Source organism: Herpailurus yagouaroundi, unplaced genomic scaffold (genome assembly GCF_014898765.1).
Source record: "Herpailurus yagouaroundi ecotype Mexico unplaced genomic scaffold, PumYag 29, whole genome shotgun sequence".
NCBI classification, from domain to species: Eukaryota; Metazoa; Chordata; class Mammalia; order Carnivora; family Felidae; genus Herpailurus; species Herpailurus yagouaroundi.
Genome location: NW_024412377.1, coordinates 52,028,466 through 52,048,087, shown reverse-complemented (window position 1 = coordinate 52,048,087; position 19,622 = coordinate 52,028,466).

Here is a 19,622-nt window from a genome sequence, read left to right as displayed (position 1 = left end):
ATACATAAGAAAGCTTATCAGTGTTCTTTAGGAGAAGTAGAGAGAGAAGACACCTTTATGCTCTATTTTGTGTTTCTTGTATGTTTTTAGAATTTACTACACCATGTATATTTTTCATTTATAAAATAAATATATGGTTAAAAATTTTTATAGCATCTAAAGTTTCTTTCAGGGTAAATCTGAATCTAGGAATAATTAATGTTAGTAAATATTGCTTAACAGGAGTAACTTTTGACATACGTGCTATAAGAAGAGAAGAACCTGATTTTAAATAGGAACCAGATGACAAGTGAGGCCATCTGCTCTGCCTGGTCACCTGGCATACACTCTCCCCACCATCAGGAGTAAAAGCTGCAGGAAAAGATTCTACCACCAAAGGCAACTACCAGAGCAACATTGTGTGAGATCAGCTGCCAGGATTATCCACAAGATAATTTCAGGGAAGAGAAATGATGAGAGAGGATGATAGAAACATCCTTGAAAATTGCCAGAAAAGACCAAAACCCTGACAGATCATGGGAGCACCTGAAGAAAGGTCCCCATGACAAGAGATCTCTTAAGATCTAGAGGTTGATGGAAAGATATAAGGTTGTTCCCCAGGTGTATCTGCATGACCCTCCAGGTAGATTTTATGCCCTGGGTCCTCCAATCTAAGCCAGGCCAAGAACCTGTGTTGATTTCACTTAAGCTGTGACCTCCCTCTTAACTGAACATGTGTTTGAAAAATCCTCATCTGCCACATGTCAAATCCATATTTGAAACACAATCAGCAGGTCTCCAAAGGAGGCTGACTCAAAGCCAACTTCAAGAGCAGAATGGATTGGGCAATCCACTGCAATAATGAAGATTAGTGGCAGGGTACTTTTCTAGATGCCTGATTTCCTTTTCCCTTTTAGTTTTGTCTTCTTGTCTTATCAATAACCATCACATATTTGGTGACTAGTGAACCAATTTTCTGATAAATAGCACATGTGGTGAGAAATGATAGATCAGGATGAGGAGAGTAGGTTTTTGTTCATTCATGGAAGCTCCACACAAAGTACTGTTCTGTAAGTGCCCATCCTTCAATATGTCACATGCAGTCACTAATGATAACCAGAGTTGCTGTAAACCTTGGGTCCTTTTGCACTTTCATACGTTAATGTATAGGTTCAACCAGATCCCTTAACTTCACTCTAACTTGCTTTCTCTCTTCTTAACAGGATATTAGTCAAGAGTGGCAATCCATGGAAGAGAAAGGGATGCAAAATACACAGTGGTTCCCATTAGTTTGTTTTGCAAATCCTGATCACTCAAATGTCTTCTCTAACACAAAGCAAGCAAGATTGTGACTTGTGGGGCTTTCCTATGCCCTCAGCCAGCATCACTAATTTAGCATAACAGCACTTTCTCCTACCGCTCCTTGATGAGGACTCAGAGCTTCAGGCAACTACTTTAGAACTGACAGATAAGCTAGACTGTTTAACATCCCTGCAGCTGCTCTGGCCAGGCTTTTTCTTTGGATCCTATCCATGGTTTAGGTCCCAAAGGTATCAGTTTCCCTTGCACTGTACGGTGTGATGTGTGTGTGTAATGGAGTTTATCATGCCATTACTAATGGATGACTGCTGAGGAGATTTTAATTTGCATAGAATACATCCTTATGCTGAAAAGGAAGCTAAACTTTGCTCAAAGATCATCTTTTGTCATTAAAAGCCTGGAAGTTTGTGGGTTCCTCATTAAATCATTTCCTTGAGACTTTCTGAAGAGTTTTAAAATAACCCAATAGAGGGAAAAGAAAATTTAACTCCCTTTTCTATGCACGATTTTCCAGGTCTTCTTTCAAGGGAAGGGGGAGAACTGCTAATATAATTGGTCAGAAATCAAGAAGTAATTGTGCCATGAATATTAATGGATTAGAGATCTTAACCTGTGTTCTATCCCTCTCTCCATGCTTTCCACTACACACAGCTTGGTTAGTAAGTCAAATGAGGACTTTCCTTGGCAGGACTTGTCAGCTGCCTCTCCTCTTCCTAAACTTCAAAAAACTTTCACTTAGCTGAGTCAGAGTTCTCCTTGGAGCCTAGCCATCACTCTCTGCCTGCATGTCAAATCATGCTGGACATTGTGCTGGCTTAGAATTTTATTCATTTCAGTTCCTTCTCATTAACAAAACTATTTTGAGCACCTACTATGTGCAAGTATCATGGTGGGTGGTGGGCATTAGCCATGTACAAAGCACAGAAAAATAGATCTTACCTTCCTTTTTAAAATTTTTTTATGTTTATTTATTTTTGAAAGAGAGAGACCGAGTGCAAGCAGGGGAGGGGCAGAAAGAGAGGGAGACAGAATTTGAAGCAGGCTTCAGGCTCTGAACTGTCAGCACAGAGCCCAATGTGGGGCTCAAATCCACAAACCATGAGATCATGACCTGAGCCAGTCAGATGCTTAACCAACTGAGCCACACAGGTGCCCAGATCTTACCTTCTTTTAATAAGTAAAACATAAAGCTATTCAGATGGTGATAAGCACTTTGGATACCATTAAAGCACCCAAGTGGAATAAGGAATGGAGGGGTGAAAATAACTGTTCTAATTTCAAATAGAATGGTCAGAAAGCCCTCAATGAGAAGGTGACAGCTGAATAACACCCAAGAAAGCAAAAATTCAATCATGTGATTCTTTGGGGGTGGGGGTGGGTGGGATGAGGCACTCCAGGTAGGGAAAGGAGCAAAGGCAAAGAACAGGGGGCATGCCTGGGTGTCTGAGGAGCAGTAAGGTGGCTAAGTGACTGGAACTGAGTGAGCAGAAGGAAGAATGATAGGAGATGAATTCAGAGTTATGAGGTGGATGGTGGGGAGCAGATTGCTTGAGGGCTTGTAGGTCATTGTGTTGACTTTTGATTTTACTCAGGATTAGGAGGAATAAAGAAGAGGTATATTAGTTTCCTATTAGTGCTGTTACAAATTAATACTAATTCAATAGCTTTAAACAACAAATTTATTCTTTTGCAACTTTGGAAGTCAGAATTCCAAAACCAGTTTTACTGGACTAAGGTCAAGGTATTGGCAAGGATGGTTCCTTTTGTAGTTTGTGAGTAGTTTTTCAAGGGTTAGTAGTCCCCTGTATGCCTTTGTTTGTGGCCCCTTCCTTCATTTTCAAAGCTCATGGCTCCAGTCTCTGTTTGCATTATCATATTGCCTTCTTCCCTGACTCTGACTATTCCAGTACCCTCTTATAAAGATGATTGTAGTTACATCAGATCCCCCCCGCAAAATCCAAGAGTATCTCCTCAGCTCAAAATCCTTACTGAATTCATATCTGCAACATCTCTTTTTACTATATATGATAATGGTCATAGGTTCTGATGATTAGGACATGGGCATATTGGGGGGTATTATACAGCCTACCATAGATACAGGTATTCCTGCTTTCTGAAAGTTTGGTTTACACCAGTTCTCTTTTAGGAAAGACCTACCTTAGCATCTGATTTTGGCTAACTGAAGGAAATCCGAAGATAATTTTTGCTTTTATGAGAAAAGCCATTATTGTATGAATGTAGGTCTTTCCTAAAAGCAAAGCCACCTAGTTAGTGTGAACATTTGGAAAGTGGGATATAACATTTGCTTTATGTTTTTGCCTTATGAAAGGTTTTGTAGGAATTCTCTACTTCTAGATAGTGGGGGGAGCCTATATACTGACTTGGGTTTCTAAAGGGTTCTCTGGCTACTCTGTTGAGAATAGACTTTTGGAATTGCAAAGGCAGAAACAAAGGAACCAATCAGGTGGCTCTTGCAAAATCTCAGACAAAAAATGATAATGGTTTAGTTCATGGTGGTGGCAGCAGGGTTGTTGAGAACTCACACCTTGGATATGTTCTGAAGATAAAATCAACATGATTTGCTGCTACCAGCCATGAGGGAAGTAGAAGAGAAATTGATCCCTACAAGTCTGAACAGTTGGAAGGATAGATATGCTTATTTCCCAAATGAGAAATGTTATTGAAGGAGCAGATTTAGAGGAATGGTAATGAGTTTGGCTTTACACATATTAAATTTGAAATGCCTATTGAAGAATCAAATTGAGATGTCAACATCTGAATTAAATGTTAGGACTTGAATGTATGTAAACAGGTGAATCAGATTAGCCTTTACCATGGTTGTGCACTGAGAGTTATTACACATTGTACTTTAAATGCCATTTTGCTGTTATTCTTCACATATAGTTTACACAGGAACATTGTGAGGGCAGGAAAATATGAAAGATGGGCAGTAGCAGGGAAGGATTCATATACTATAAAAACTCTGGCTATAATACCATTAAAATAGCAATGAAAAGATCCAAAATCCCACTTAACCCCAACACTGTGTATATTTGCAAATATAGTTTCAATTTCCAAATTTGATAGAGACATCTACCAAGATCCTCTTGAATCTTGGTTTATGGTCCATTTCAGTGGTCCTAAACTCTTGGTTTGCATCAGAGTCAGGGAGTGTGTTAAAATGCACCTTTCTGACTCCATCTCCAGAGCCTGATTCAGAAAGTTTGGGTGGTAATAATAGTGGTCTACAGCCCAGATAGCAGTGTGGGAGATGGAGAAAGGAGAGACTGGTTGTGGCAATTGAGGCTATGTATTAGGAGATTGCTTTGGTTTGGTTTGTAGTTAAGAATTCATTGACACTTACCATGAGCAAATGTATTACTTTAGTCTCACAACAGCCTAACATGTGGGAAGAAAGTAGTAGTATTAGTGTCGTTTTACAGATGAGAAAACTGAAGCCCTAAGGAATTAGATGACTTTCCCAGGTCAATAGCCAGTCAAGGCTATTTTAAACTAAGGCTTTTTGATTCCAACTCCCATATCCCTGCTATTACCTGCTGTTCTGTGTTGGGGATGGGAACTTGAGAGGATGAGTGTTTGAATGTGTGAAAGGAGGTAATTCTAAGGTGCTGTTGATAATGTCTGGATTTATATTGGGTAATATATACCCAATATATAGTGGAGTGATTTCTGGAGTCAGGCTGCCTGGGTTCAAATATGGACTTTGTGACTAGCCAGTGATATGACTCTGATTGCACCTCTGTCAATATCGCTTTTCTTGTCTGAAAATAGGGCTTACAAATAACACCTACATCCCAGGGTTATTGTGTTGGTTAAAGAAATTGATAATACACTGAAGTCTTATTCACCAGGGCCTACAACATCTCTGTATGATCTGTCATCTGCTTTCCTCTCCAACCTCATGCATGAAATACTCTCTCCCATTATGCATCTTGCTCCAGAGATGCTGTCCTTTTCTTTTCTTTTCTTTTTTAATTTCACAAACAAGTCTGGTTCATATGGGACATTTATATTGGAATAATCATATTCCTGGAAAACTGCCCCCATTAAAAGAATGTCAGTTCAAATACATCTCCCATAGAGAAGTTTTCCCCGTATGCTCAAAGAATGTAGTCCTTCCTTCTTGCGTCACTATCTGAAGTTGTTTGTTTACCTGATTATTATTAATATAGAATTATACAACTATAATTTAAGGTGAATAATGTTGCTTGTTCACTACTATAGCCAGAGCTCTTAGAGAAGTACCTGATAGTAGAGGAAATTCAATGAACATTTGTGGGAAATAAGTAAAGAAGGAGGGAGGAAGGAAAGAAGAAGGGAGGACTGAATGGGAGGAAGAAAAGGGAAAAGTGAGGAAGGGAAGTACTTAGTCTATCACCTGATGCATAGAAGTACTAAAGACATGCTACTATTATTAAATAAATGGTTATTAAATACCTACTATAATCCAGGAGTCATGCTAAACTAGATTTTCCAGTCTTATAGCAGAGTATATCTTTCTGAACCACTGTTGTGTGTGGACTGAAAAAGTTGGGGTTGGAATGGCCTACAGTGGGACTCCTTAACTCTTAGGGCTCATTGAATTCAGGACTTACAACCACATCTTCAAAGTATTTAGGCAATTCAAATTCAACTGGAATCTGTCCCATGCACACAACTCATTATCCAAGCTCACACCAAACAGATGGACTATGCATTGCACCTAGGAGTCCAGCCAACTCTGGCTGTGCTGGTCGCAATGGAGAATCTCACAGAAGTGGAGATAGAATTTACAAATTTCCAAAGGGGAGTGAGGTCCTAAGTCCCACTTCCAATTTTGAATTGCACAGGTTATGGGTTTTAAATGGATCTTTTCATTGTTTATCTTCACTTAATATTCACTCTTTTTCCATGGGGGATGATAAGACATCATCTGGCACCTCTGCCAACCTCATCATAACAATTATCTGCCTGGCAGAGAATGGGTGGTTTGGGGAACAGATATAGCTTTTCTAGTGAGTTAAATATACACATTCCTCTTCTGCAAACTTGTGGGCATTGATGAGTGAAAAGCAGGAAAGGGTTCTATGTGTTCAGAGAACTTTGGCGATCTCTCATTTCTTTACCAGCTTTAATTAGCAACTTGGCAGAAATGCCCTTCAAATGAAAATGAAACAAGGCCAGTTCCCAAAGCAGAACAATTGTCAGTGTTAAAAAGAATTTTTCAGTCTTCTTTCTTGGGCATTTGCTATAAGATACTTAAGAGAGCAGCACCAGTAACTTGCTCTTCTTGGAAGACACCCATTCTATCCAGGTTTGGAGTATGTCAATCTAGAAGCCAAGATTTTACTGACTTCCTTGTTTTGGAAAAATAAGTATTGGGATTCAGTTCTCTTCACAAAGATTTAAAGAACATTTACCATGTGCCAGTCCCCATGTGTTGATGTTACAATGGTAAACAAGCCACTTCTCTCGTGGAGCTCCTACTCCAGTAGAAAATATAGTCAAGGAAATAATTCATCACAAGTCAATGTGATGAGAGCGAGGCTGTTATAAGGTACTTTTTGTAGCCCAGAGATGTTTACCTTATCCACATTTAGGTGGACAGAAAGTCCTGCCAGAGGAAAAGGTGTCTTAATCCAAATCCTAAATGAATCCTAGACCAGTAAATAGTCAATGGTTCTAAGATCTGGGTTTCATTTTTTGAATTATTAGCCTTATAAACATGGGCAAAACTTTTAAACATCAAAGAACATCAGTCTCTTTATTTTGGAAATGGGGATCATAATACATTTCATAGGATCTGGTAACAAAAAAATCTGGGCAAGTAACTCAAATATTCTAAAGCATTCTACAAAGTGCAAGGCAAGGTATTACATGAGGCACCACTACTACTGATTCTCCAGCATCCCAGCCTATATGTGCTTGGATTAGAGCCAGCAAGTTTGGTTTCACCTTTTCCCAGCATCATTCACCTCTGAAAGTGCTTAAAGTTATTTTGTAACCAAGCTCCACAAATGGAAATTCAAATTTATTGCCAGCTTAACTCTGCTGATATTCAATCTTATCCCCCACCACATCCCAAGCTCTGACCCCATAAGATTTTTTTTCTAGTCTTCATACTTTTCTAGGAAGCAAAAGAGCATGATCCATGAATATTTACCGGTATGATTTGTGATTTGTAAGCATATTTGAGTATAAAATGTTAATATTTCAAACATCAAGGTTGAATTGTATTAAAAAGAGACCAGAGCTCTATTCCAAAGCAAATATGAGAAACAAGCCTTTCCATGGCATTACAGCAAGATTTATTTTTTATGTCTCATCTTTTATAAAGCACAACAACATTCTCAACTCTCAGGGAAGCCCTTCTCACCTATCATCCTTGGATGTACCAGAGTTAAAGTTCTCTTTTCCTAAATTGAAACACATTTTCCCACTAATGAATAGAACAGGGGCTAATGTGTTAATCTCCAAGTGTGATATCTGGAACTACCTATGAGATAGAAAACCACACTCTAGAAACTGTGGGCCCAATGCTCAGAAAATCAATGTCAATTCCTTAGATATATCTGGACAAAAGAAAACACCCAAATGAGACAAGAAGTCAAAAGATAACCTGAAAGGGAAAACAAGAGGAAACACTAAGTGTTAATCTACAGAGACAGTGTTTGTACCCTGCCCCACACTGTCGTAATTCAGTATAAGCAACTATTTTTTCTTAGAAACACACTTTGCTAGAGAACCGTTAATCCAAATGAGGAGTTCTCATCCTAATACTGGACCTTAGAAAGCTAAGATAAAGGCTCCCTTTCAACTCTGCTTGATCTCAACACTTACATGAGGACTCAAAAGGCTAAAATAAAGCTAAAGCAGTCAAGGTAAGGGTTAATGGTGTGTGGAGGGGAGGCGTTTATTTTTTCAGAGTACATTGCCATTCATTAAAACCCAGCTGAAGATTTCTGGGACTCCTTTGGAAGAGAGTATAGTAAAACAGTTAAAAACCTGGATTCTGGAGTCTATCTTAACTTTAGTTATGCTAGAATTGTTTATTTGCCCACTGTTTGCATTTTAGGCTAATACAGAAAAGCCATAGTTTCCCTTCCTACCAACAGGTTGAAATCAAAGGAGAGAGCAACGACTTGAGGAGACAGGGAAAGATGGAGATCACAAAACCTTCTTTGGCGTATCCTGTAAAGGGAGTCAGTGATGAGATAGTACAAAGAACAGGAGTTGAGAATGTTTTCACATCCAAGAGACCACCTCTCTTAGCAGGACTGACACAGAAACAACTATTTGTCCTCAATCCTGAAGATTGTTTGAGGGCAATTAACTTCTCAGTCTACATTGTGTCTAAAGGAAGAGCATCCTTCTCCGTAACCTTGAAAATAGAGTCCAAGAGGTAACACAGAGATGCCTCTGAAACAGAGCTGCCACTGTTGGAATTTATCAATTGTTCCTCTTCATGCCTTCACTTTAAACATGCTCCTCTATTGCAAGCTACATCTAACTCTGCCTTTATTATGAATTTAACAAGGTAGCAACCAAACACTGCCTCTCTTTCTTCTTTACACACCTTGCCCACCAAGACTGTACACAGTAAGTGTTCGTGAAGTGTTTGCTGAAAAAATAAAATACATGATTGAAATGAAAGTTTCAAAGATTAAGTTTTTTTCTATCTAGTCTGTCCCTATGCAAAGTGATAAGGAATGTATGTCTTATTAAAGTACTCTAATAAGTATCCTTTTATTACTCACTCTCCCACCACTGTTCCTCATAGTGCCCACTTTCTTTACTGTACATATGATTTATGTTTCAAAAATCCATGTATCAAAACTTACCTGTCTTGCTTTCCATTTATGAAAGGAATTATATTTTCAAATTTCCAAGGAAAAAATGGTTTCCTGGTAAACTAAACTGTTCATTCAATAGCTGATGACTTCCAGCATCTTAAGTGTGCTAGTCCTAACTAGATTTTATGGGAGGTTTCTGGGAAATGGCTTCATGAAAAAGATTATGTGTCTTATTCTAGATTGTTTAATAAGCTAATGGAAAGATAATATGATGTGGAGAAGCCTTCTAGTATTCAAATCATTCAACCTGCAACATAGACCTAGTTATAAATAAGCATTCATATGATGAATATGAATTCAGATTAAAAAGAAAAGCATCAATCATTTGATTTTCAAAAACTCAAGTTTTGGTGGCTGGTGCCAGAAACCTCATAAATGAGCAGCTGCTTGAGATGAGCATTGTATTTTATGTATTTAAGTGCATTAATTAGAAAAATGAACAAGAAGTCGTGGAAGCTGAGTGTTTTCTTATTCTTTGTAAGTCCAGATCTTCAGAATGCCTTCCTGCACTTGATTTTCCTACATCTGTTATTTTACTATAGGTTTCCAGAGTGCCAAGATGTAAATGATCATTATAAGTTAAATAAGTCATTTTGGCTAAAAAGAAAACCCAAAGGGGAGATAATGGGGGGAATATCTGCTCTAGGCTGTGTATGAAAAGAAGTGACTGCAAAGGACATGATTCTGGAAGGGGAAATTGAAGGAAAACAGCCTAATGTTTTTGCCCATCTTTGATTTTTAGAGGAAGATGAATACGTAGCTTAACAAAGGTGGAGAAGAAAGAATAGCAGAAAAATAGCAGAGCATGGTGAAAAAAAAAAAGCAGGTCTTTGAGTAAAGATACCTGCTCTGCCACTAATAGGATGCTTCAATGGGAAAAAGACACTTTACTTTTTGAGATTCAAGTTGACCTATATAAAAAATGAAGATGTGGAACCAAATGGTCTCCAAAATCTCTTGGTACAATGCTCTTATGCTCAAGGAATTCAGAAAACTGCTTGGGTGCATTGAACCCTATACAATCTTCACTTATACCCACCTTCCTCTTGTACAAGCTCAGGGTACTTAACAGTAGATTAGGCAGAGGGGTCAACTCCCAGGTCTTTGGATCTGAAAAAATGTAGTGTATCTTCTCATTTTGATTCCAATGATATATTTTGGTTCAAGATGCATAAAACAGCTTGTGAAAGATAAAGTCCCCAACCTATACAGCAGAACCATTAGTCACTGCATCTTCTCTGTAGGTAAAGTTTCTTAAAAGATTTGTCTACAGATATACCTTGAAGCCAGTCACAATGATGTGATGTGCTTTGAACATTTCAAAAGAGCCATATCTAGGGGAAAGTGGGTGGTGGGCATTGAGGAGGGCACCTGTTGGGATGAGCACTGGGTGTGGTATGGAAACCAATTTGACAATAAATTATATTTAATATTTTAAAAAGGGGCTGTATCTCCAGTGGAGAGGGAGAAAAACCACCTTTGGAAAGGGTTGGCATAATACAGAGACTGGAAAAGCCCTGCAATTAACATCTGTGTCCCAGCCATTCATTCATTCGATAAATATCTGTTAAGTTCCTAGTATGAGCAAGGCACTGTGGTGAGGTACTGGGGAAGAAGTAGTAAGCAGCACAAACTTTCTCCTTACCCCAGTGAAAGTCACAGCTTCAAAGGTGCTGTGACAGTTTCATGGACTGCTTTCAATTGGCTGTCAGGGAAGCCCTCCTTCGATAACAATAATTGAGAATTGAATAAGATTTCCGATCCTTTTAAATATTCCTCAAGTGAGGTACTTTTCATCTCTTACCCCCAACACCCTATACTTTATCCTCTTTAGGCTGAGCCATCAGATGTGAACCCCAGGTATATTTAAGAAGAGGGGAACAGTATTTTCCATTCTCCCTGTTCTGAATACAAAGTTACATTAATGTAGCTTGTGATCCCATTGGTTCTCATATTAACGTAATAATGGTGATGATATTGATGATGGTAATGAATCAGAATAATGAGAATGCCAAGACTCTGAATGCCTGGACTAAAGTCTGTATTCTATCTCTGTCTTGGCTTGGGTTTCCCCAAGAGAAGGGATGGGTTGGGGAACAGTTAAGAGACCTAGATGGCCTGACTCTGCTTGAACACTCCTCACATGTAATTCATTAGGCTGAGAAACATTTTCTTCTTCCCTATATTTCTCTGATTGCTCATTCCATGGCTGATAGTGCCTATAAAAATCTTTAGGTCCTAGCTAGATACTGCTTCCTGTGGGAAACCTTCCTCAACTCCCAAACATGGTTGGCTTGCCCTCTTACGTGTTTCTACATCATCTACCTTTCCTTGCCATGGCACTCATCTTGCTATATTTTCATTGTCTGTTGTTCATTTGGATTCATACAGCTTTGAGTTCCAACTGGGCATAGAAGGTGAATGAATGAATGAATGAATGAATGATATTGTCTACTTTGCTCCAGACCAAACAAGCATGACCTCCTACATAAATCTGAGTTTTTTTAAAAAAAAATCACAGATTTGCCTTCAGCATAAATATTGATTTAGTCCCAATGAGTATTTTCCCATTAAGCCTACTCTGGTTCTCTCCAGTCCATGAAATATGACTTATTTTGGTTATTGGAATAGAATAAGGAAAAAGCATGTTTTTTAAACTATTTGGTGGATGCAAATGGAGATAGTCCCACAATAATCAGGTTGCCTCTCCAGCCTGTAAGTCCTGGTGAATCTCCCTAAGCCACGTCTAGATGGTATGTTCAGGGAACTAATTAGACTCAAGACCCCACAAGGCAGATGTCCTCCAGATGCTATTGCTAGTGATGCATGAAGAGATCAAGACTATGTAACTTCCTCCCTTAACTCTCAGAAGAATCCTCATGCATCCCAGGGAAACAAAAGCCAGGACCTGAGGAACTGGTAGAAGAACAAAGAATAACATGGGCATTAGTGTCTAAGAGATCTTGAATTCAACTCTAGGTCTGTCCCTTATCAGCTGCATGACCTCACAAGGCACTTGCATCCCATGAACCTCACTTTCTTCTGCTGTATAATGGGGATAATGTTTCCTTTTCTTGAAATCATGCCAGGGATTTAATATATCCTGATCTTAAAAGATACATGGTAGCATATAGACCAAAGAATATCCAATTTGAAGTCGAAAGGGGAAAAAAAATGTTGCTACTCTTTAGAAGTATATTTTTTTTTCCAGAAAGATTCTTTTATGCTATTGCAACTATAGCATGCATCAGGGAAATCTGCAGGACTTGTTAAAGTAAAGGTCAATGAGCCTAACTCCCTGAGTTTCTGATCCAGTAGGTATGGGGTGAACCAGGCACTATGCTGGGTTCTGGGGCTATGGGAGTGGGCTCACTGGTCACTGTCTTCACAGACTTCACAATTTAGTGGAGGAGGCAGACATTAAACAATGTTCTCACACATGGAGTTTTCAGAAGACCATGTAACATTCAGAGTCTCCCCCCCCCCTCCAATATATCATCAATCCCTGATTGATTCTCAAACTTCAGTGTACATAGAAATTATCTGGAGTGGTGGGTATTAAAATGCAGGTCCCAGGGTCTGCTCTCAGAGAGTTCAGTAGGTCTGGGGTGAAGCCAAGAACCTGAATGTTTTAGAAGTTCCCCAAATCATTCTGATGTAGGTGGTCTTTCCCCCCACACTCTGGAAACATTGCTTTATTAAAGGACATCATTCTTGGCTGGTAGATTTTTTTTTTAATGGTTATTTATTTTTGAGAGAGACAGAGACAGAATGAGAGTGGGTTAGGGGCAGAGAGAGAGGGAGACACAGAATCCGAAGCAGGCTCCAGGCTCTGAGCTGTCAGCACAGATCCTGACACGGGGCTCGAACTCACGAGCTGTGTGATCACGACCTAAGCCGAAGTCGGACGCTCAACTGACTGAGCCACCCAGGCACCCCTGCTGATAGATTTTTAATGCAGTCTCCTAAATTGAAGTAGGCCAGATTGTATTTCCTTCCATTTTAATAAAGGACTTACTCAAAATTAAATCTCTGTGCTTCACTCTCTTTCTCTGGTATTTCGACGGCCTTCAGGGAGCTATTTTAATTAAGTAATTCATGGAGAGAACACCTGTTTAGGTATGCCTTGGCTTTATTTGGAAAACAATAATTATAAATCAAAACCTCACTATTCCTGGAAGGAGACAGGCATCTATTTGCTTGAAGAATAGATAATATTTGTAAAATGGGAAAGAGCAGTGACAATGTATGTTCAACTATAGACTAGATTCAAGCACCACCTGATAATATTGATGCAAATAGGTCTCATCTCATGTAAGGGTTCTAGTCACTGAAGGAGGCCCCAGGGAGCTATGCAGCAGAATACTCCTAAAATTACTTGTGGGTAATTTTCAGTGGCCCAGAATAAATGTAGAAGATGTCACATGGTAGGACAAGTGCTTGACAGGCTCTGGTTCCTGTTCCCTCAAGACAAGGGTGCAGGTGAGCAACAGACCACAGATAAAGCGAGCCAGTTCGAGAATGATGCCAATGTAGATAGACATCATCATAAAGCCAATTAGCCTGAGGCCTCTGAGAGACTTTCAAGTACTTACTCTACAACCACAGGAAGCAAGACCGTGTCAGCAGGGGTTGTTCTTTTCCCCATGTTCCCCCCAATGACACACTGAAATGCTCTGTTAATGGTCGTTTCATTTGTCCTCTCCCTGTAACATGAGAAGGGGAGCATGAAGATACAATGTACATTGTCAGACTAGCTTGACAAGACATTAGCACAACATGTAACAGGAAGATGAAGAAAAACACCCCAAATTAATAAAAATAACACACCACATATCAAATGGACAGAAGTTCTTTGGGGCGGGGGAGAGAAATTTCAGAGACAAAGCGATTGCACTTCTGTCAAATCAGAATGTCCTGTGTTACTAACCTACATTATGAAAGTTGAAAACAAAATTGGTGTTAGATTACAATCTCAAAAGAGATCCTGGGTGGCATTCGAAATTACTTTGGTCCAGATGACTTATTAATATAGCTAGTGCAAGTCTCTACAACTGAGTTATTCATCAAGTCAGAATTTACCCACCCATGTGCCATTATGCCTTTTCTTAGTATTCACTCAAAATATTTATGGATCAGAACCCATGCCGAGCACAGAGTGAGACACTTCAGAAGGACACAAATTCAGTCACAAGAAGGCACCCTCTCCATCTGGGAAGACAGAGTACATGCAAACCATATCATCCCACCATATATATTGAACCAACTGTTCATATCCTCCTCTGGCTCCCACAGTAAGGAGATAATCAGGGGCAGAGATGATCAGAGAATGCATTTGATAGGAAGCAGAAGAATGTCTTATAATGAGTTAAAATAGTTACAATTTTCTGAAGAGGAAATAAGAGTGTATTCCAAGCAGAAGATCTGAAAGGCCTAGAGTTTCAATCAAGTAAATCTTTCCCTGATGAAAGCACTGGGAATTATATAAACTAAAGTCTGTCCTTAATTAACAAATAAATGCAAAATAAAAATAAGACAATATCTTCCACTGATTAAATTGGCAATATGAAATAATAATTATCAAGGAGTTGGTAAATCTTGCTCTGGAGTTGTATGTGATTTGCTACAACTTATCTTGAGGGTCAACTAGCAATGTATATCAATGGCTTGAAAATTGGTCATACATTTTATAAAAATGCCTTGTCTATGAAATGAAATCAGGGTTGGATTTTTGTAAAATAGAAAAATTACAAAAATGTGTATGTCCAATAGGTGGGAATTAAATTATGATGCATCCATATGATGATGAGGAGTAGAATATTTAATAACTTGAAAAATATTCGTAACAACTGATAAAGAATGTGATCCAATTTTGATTTTAAAAGTATTTCCCATACATTAAAAAGCATCTAAAAGTCTAAATCATTCACCAAAATATCACTCAATGATGATTCTCTCTGACTTGTAAATTTACGGGTGATTTGTATTTTTTTCTTTCTTTTTTTTTTTTTATCTGTCATTTCTACATTTCCTATAATGAACACGTATGCTTTAGAAACCAGGGGCACCTGGGTGGCTCAATTGATTAAGTGTCTGATTCTCGGTTTCCACTCAGGTCATGATCTCACTGTTTGTGAGTTCCAGCCCCATATCAGGCTCTACGTGGACAGCGTGGGGCCTGCTTGGGATTTTCCTTCTCTCCCTCTCTCTGCTTCTCCCCTGCTTGTACGCATGCTTTCTCAAAATAAATAAACTTTGGGGCGCCTGGGTGGCTCAGTCGGTTAAGCGTCCAACTTCAGCTCAGGTCATGATCTCACAGTTCGTGAGTTCGAGCCCCGCGTCAGGCTCTGTGCTGACAGCTCAGAGCCTGAAGCCTGCTTCACATTCTGTGTCTCCCTCTCTCTCTGTGCCTTCCCTGCTCATGCTCTGTCTCTCTCTGTCTCAAAAATGAATAAACATTAAAAAAAATTGAAAATAAATAAACTTTAATAAATAGATAAATGAATAAATAAATAAAATATAAACCAGAAAAACATGAAAAGTATTCTTTTAACAACTAAGGAAAGGGGTTGAATGAGTAAAGGTCAGTGTATAAAGGTCAGATGCCCTTACATGGCTTGCCTGTAACTACCACTCGTCTCATCTCATTACATTTCCATCAACCCTCTCAGCCTTAGCCACAAAGGCCTCTAGGTTTTTTGCCATTTACTTTCTACCACAGAGGATTATATTAGTTTTGCCATTATATATCCCCATGCCCTCCCCAAAGAGGCTTACGCTCCTGCTCACTGCAATATACTTTGCTATGGCCCCATTGTTGAGGATTATACATCCCTGTCCCACTGGCTTTGAGTTTGGCCTTGGTCTTTACTTCTCAGGTCTCAATGGCCCTTTCTTGTGGATTTTGGGACTCTTAAAAGTTCACTGTCATCAAAAGGAATTTAAGCAAACACAACAAGGCTACATCTAAGCAGAAGCCTTCAGTGTTATGGCAAGGTTTTCAATAGTGCTCTTGACCTTCTGTTCTGCTACAGGGATAGCATGTCCCACACTGGGGATGCTCCTTCAGTTTCAGTCCTTGAATGAGAAGCAGAGTCACAGCCTGATCAAAGCTACAGCCTACATGTGAGTAATAAGTGAGTAACAAACCTTTCCAGTATAAGCCACTAAGTTGTGGAGGTCACTTATAACAGCACTAAAATGGCACATGGCATTTGTTTATCTAGAATATTCCTTTTGTAAATGTATTTATTTATATTCAAGTTAGTTAACATACAGTGTAGTATTGGTTTCAGGAGTCATATCCAGTGATTCATCACTTAACAGACAACACCCAGTGCTCATCCCAACAAGTGCCCTCCTTAATGCCCATCAACCATTTAGCCCATCCCCCCACCCATCTCTCCTTCAGCTACTTCCACTCTGTACAGGTAACGCCATCTCTTCCTTTACATCTCAGTTCCACTCTATCCCTGAACAGGTCAAATTCTTCTCACAGGCTTTCTCAGCACTGGGTACTGCTCCTTAACATAAGCATAATGTCACAGCTTGTGTGTGATTGTTCAATCAATATCTGGTATGCCAGTGGACTGTGAACTCCTTCAGAGCAGGGATAGTGGCTGTTTGTTCACCCATTGGACTCCCAGGACTTAGCACAATGCTTGGCACACAGTATATCCCCAATGAAAACTATATATATAGTTTTTTTAATGTTTATTTTTGAGAGAGAGAGAGAGAGAGACAGAGCAAAGCAGAGGAGGGGCAGAGAGAGAGGGAGTTACAGTCCGAAGCAGTCTCCAGGCTCTGAGCTGTCAGCACAGAGACTGACATGGGGCTGGAACCCACAAGCAGTGAGATCATGACCTGAACTGAAATTGGACGCTTACCCAACTGAGCCATCCAGGTGCCCCCCAAAATATATATTTAAATGGATACAGGAAGGAAAGCATGGATAAACTAAAAAAGGATCTTAAACATAGAAATGAGATGCATAAATCAAATGGAGCAAATATTTGGAAGATATTTTTGGTCCTTGGATGAGAAAACATTGTATCTTTTTTAGTGTAAATAAATACATGGTAATAATGTTCAGGATCTCCTGAATAATAATATGTAGGCACTCTCACTTTTAAAGTAGATTATACATATTTGTTGATACTATCCTGGTGACCACTTTGTGATGTAAACACAACAATCTACCCTCACCGCCCCCCCCCCCCCCATCCCCAGGGAAGTTTGGTACTTTACCCAAAACCACACAACTGGAAGCTGGTGGAGTAAAGGTTTGAATCCCAGCACTCTAGTGCCAAAGTTTGTTTGTAACTAGATTATGCTGTCATTCATTTCATCTGAAGGTTATGAGTACTAGGAAAGACTTGTGTAACTGTACCGGCAAGGCAAGAAAACATTTAATTTTATTTACTTATTTTTCAATTTGTTTAAGTTTATTTATTTTGAGAGAGAGAGAGAGAGAGAGGAAGCGCACACACACAAGTGGGGGAGGGGCCCAGAGAAGGAGAGGCAGAATTCCAAGCAGGCTCCAAGCCATCAGTGCAGAGCCTGATGTGGGGCTTGAACCCAGTCTGCAAGATCATAACCTAAGCCAAGATCAAGAGTCAGATGCTTAACTACCCAGGCACCCCAAAAACATTTAATTTTAATTTCCCTATTATATCACATGGGATCACCTGAGCTACTGATAAGGTGGCATGGGCAGCTCCAGGAGAGCATTTCCCCTGAGGCAAATAAGACTCACACATTTTCCCACATCTCTCTCATTACTTGGTTCCTACTCAGTGTTCTCTCTTGTCTCTCCAATTCACTGGTACAGCAATGCCTATAACAATAATGGCATCATTATCAATACCTTTTGGTTCTCTTCACAATCCTTGCTGTTCCTAGCACAATGCCCTGCACATATTAGGTGTTTAGTAAATGCGTTTAGAATCAAATGGGTCCTGTACTCTTGCCTTATGATTTAAATGATTGGGATGGACAGACAGTCATATGAGATCTGGTTGCCTGTAAGATAAGTCTATTTGAGGGAGCAGGTGGGATGTGAGAATCTCATTCTAAAACTAAACCTGAGTCAAGAAACAAGAAACTTGAACACATTGCCTTAGCCATGGAGCAGGAAGAGGAATTGATGGGTGGGGCCCATGCACCTGGCTTCTTTTCCAGAAGAACTGGTGCCACGGTCAGTGAGCCTGGGGAGGTGTGGGCGTGAGAGGAGTCAGCTTTGGGACAGGTAGTGTAGTGGTGGCAATAATGTAAGGTCTGGGTGTCAGAAGGGAGAAAGGGCAGAAGTAGGGCTCAATATCTTTTCTGGTGAGATAAGAAAGGGTTCAATGACATCATTTCTAAGGTCTCTTAAGGCAGAAATATCTGTGAGTCTAACACTCTGTCCTCTGACAAAGCTATTTGTCAGTGAAAGGGAGGAGGAACAAGCTGGAGCCAGCTGGGAAATTCCTGAAGGCAGGGGTGGAAGCATGAATTGAAAACAATGGAAACAACTTGGTCCTTAGCTGAATTTAAAAGGCAACAAGAAATGCAGGCTGGGGTCTGGAAAGAGGGAATGTAGCACGCTATTCTCTGGCAGTGTTCTTTGAAGCACAGTAGCCAGACCACTCAAACGAGAATCCTGTAGGGGAAATTTTTTAAATGCAGATTCCTGAGCCCTCTTAGAATATGAGAGTTTCAGGCAGAAATTGCACTTTTAAAACCCCAGATAATTCCGATGAGTCAGCAGATCTGTAAATCTCTGATCTGGAGAGAGGGAATACTACCTTGCTGGGGTAGGAAAATAAAATCCCCAATGCTTAGATGTGGGACCTGAGCAATGATTATCTTCTTTCAAGGATAATTTAACTCCTTATTTTAAGACCACCTGTGGATTCAGTGAAGCAGCCATTAATTGGCATGACTAAGTGCTTTTTTAATAATAGATATGGAGTATATTGCCGTAACTTCTTTGCTGATCTCCCCAACAGAGAGGAAGAAGTAGTATCTCCTTTGGGCCTGGTGGTCAGATTTCATCCTATCTTTCAAGTTCTCCTTCTCATCTTTTTACTGAGAATAAAGGCAGCTGCTACATCTGTCATGAGAAAACCTGGGGTCACTAAAATAGGGGTGCAATATAGCCAAGTCTCTGGCATAGAGATACAGCTTTTGGCTTGGAATGAAGTTACCCTGTAAAGTAGCTAGACAGAGCCCCATCTCCCGACACTTGGCCTTTGAATTCCTGTAAGTTTGTAAATCAGTCACCAGAAAATGGATACTCTCTGGTTTCACATAGCTGGGCCAAGTGTCCAAGTTCTGGCTCTAACTCAGGGCCTCCCTCTCAAAGTAATTTGGAAGGGCACCTGGGTGGCTCAATTAAGTGTCCGAATTCTGCTCAGGTCATGAGTTCGAGCCCCACATTGGGCTCTGGGCTGACAGGGAAGAGCCTGCTTGGGATCTTCTGTTTCCCCC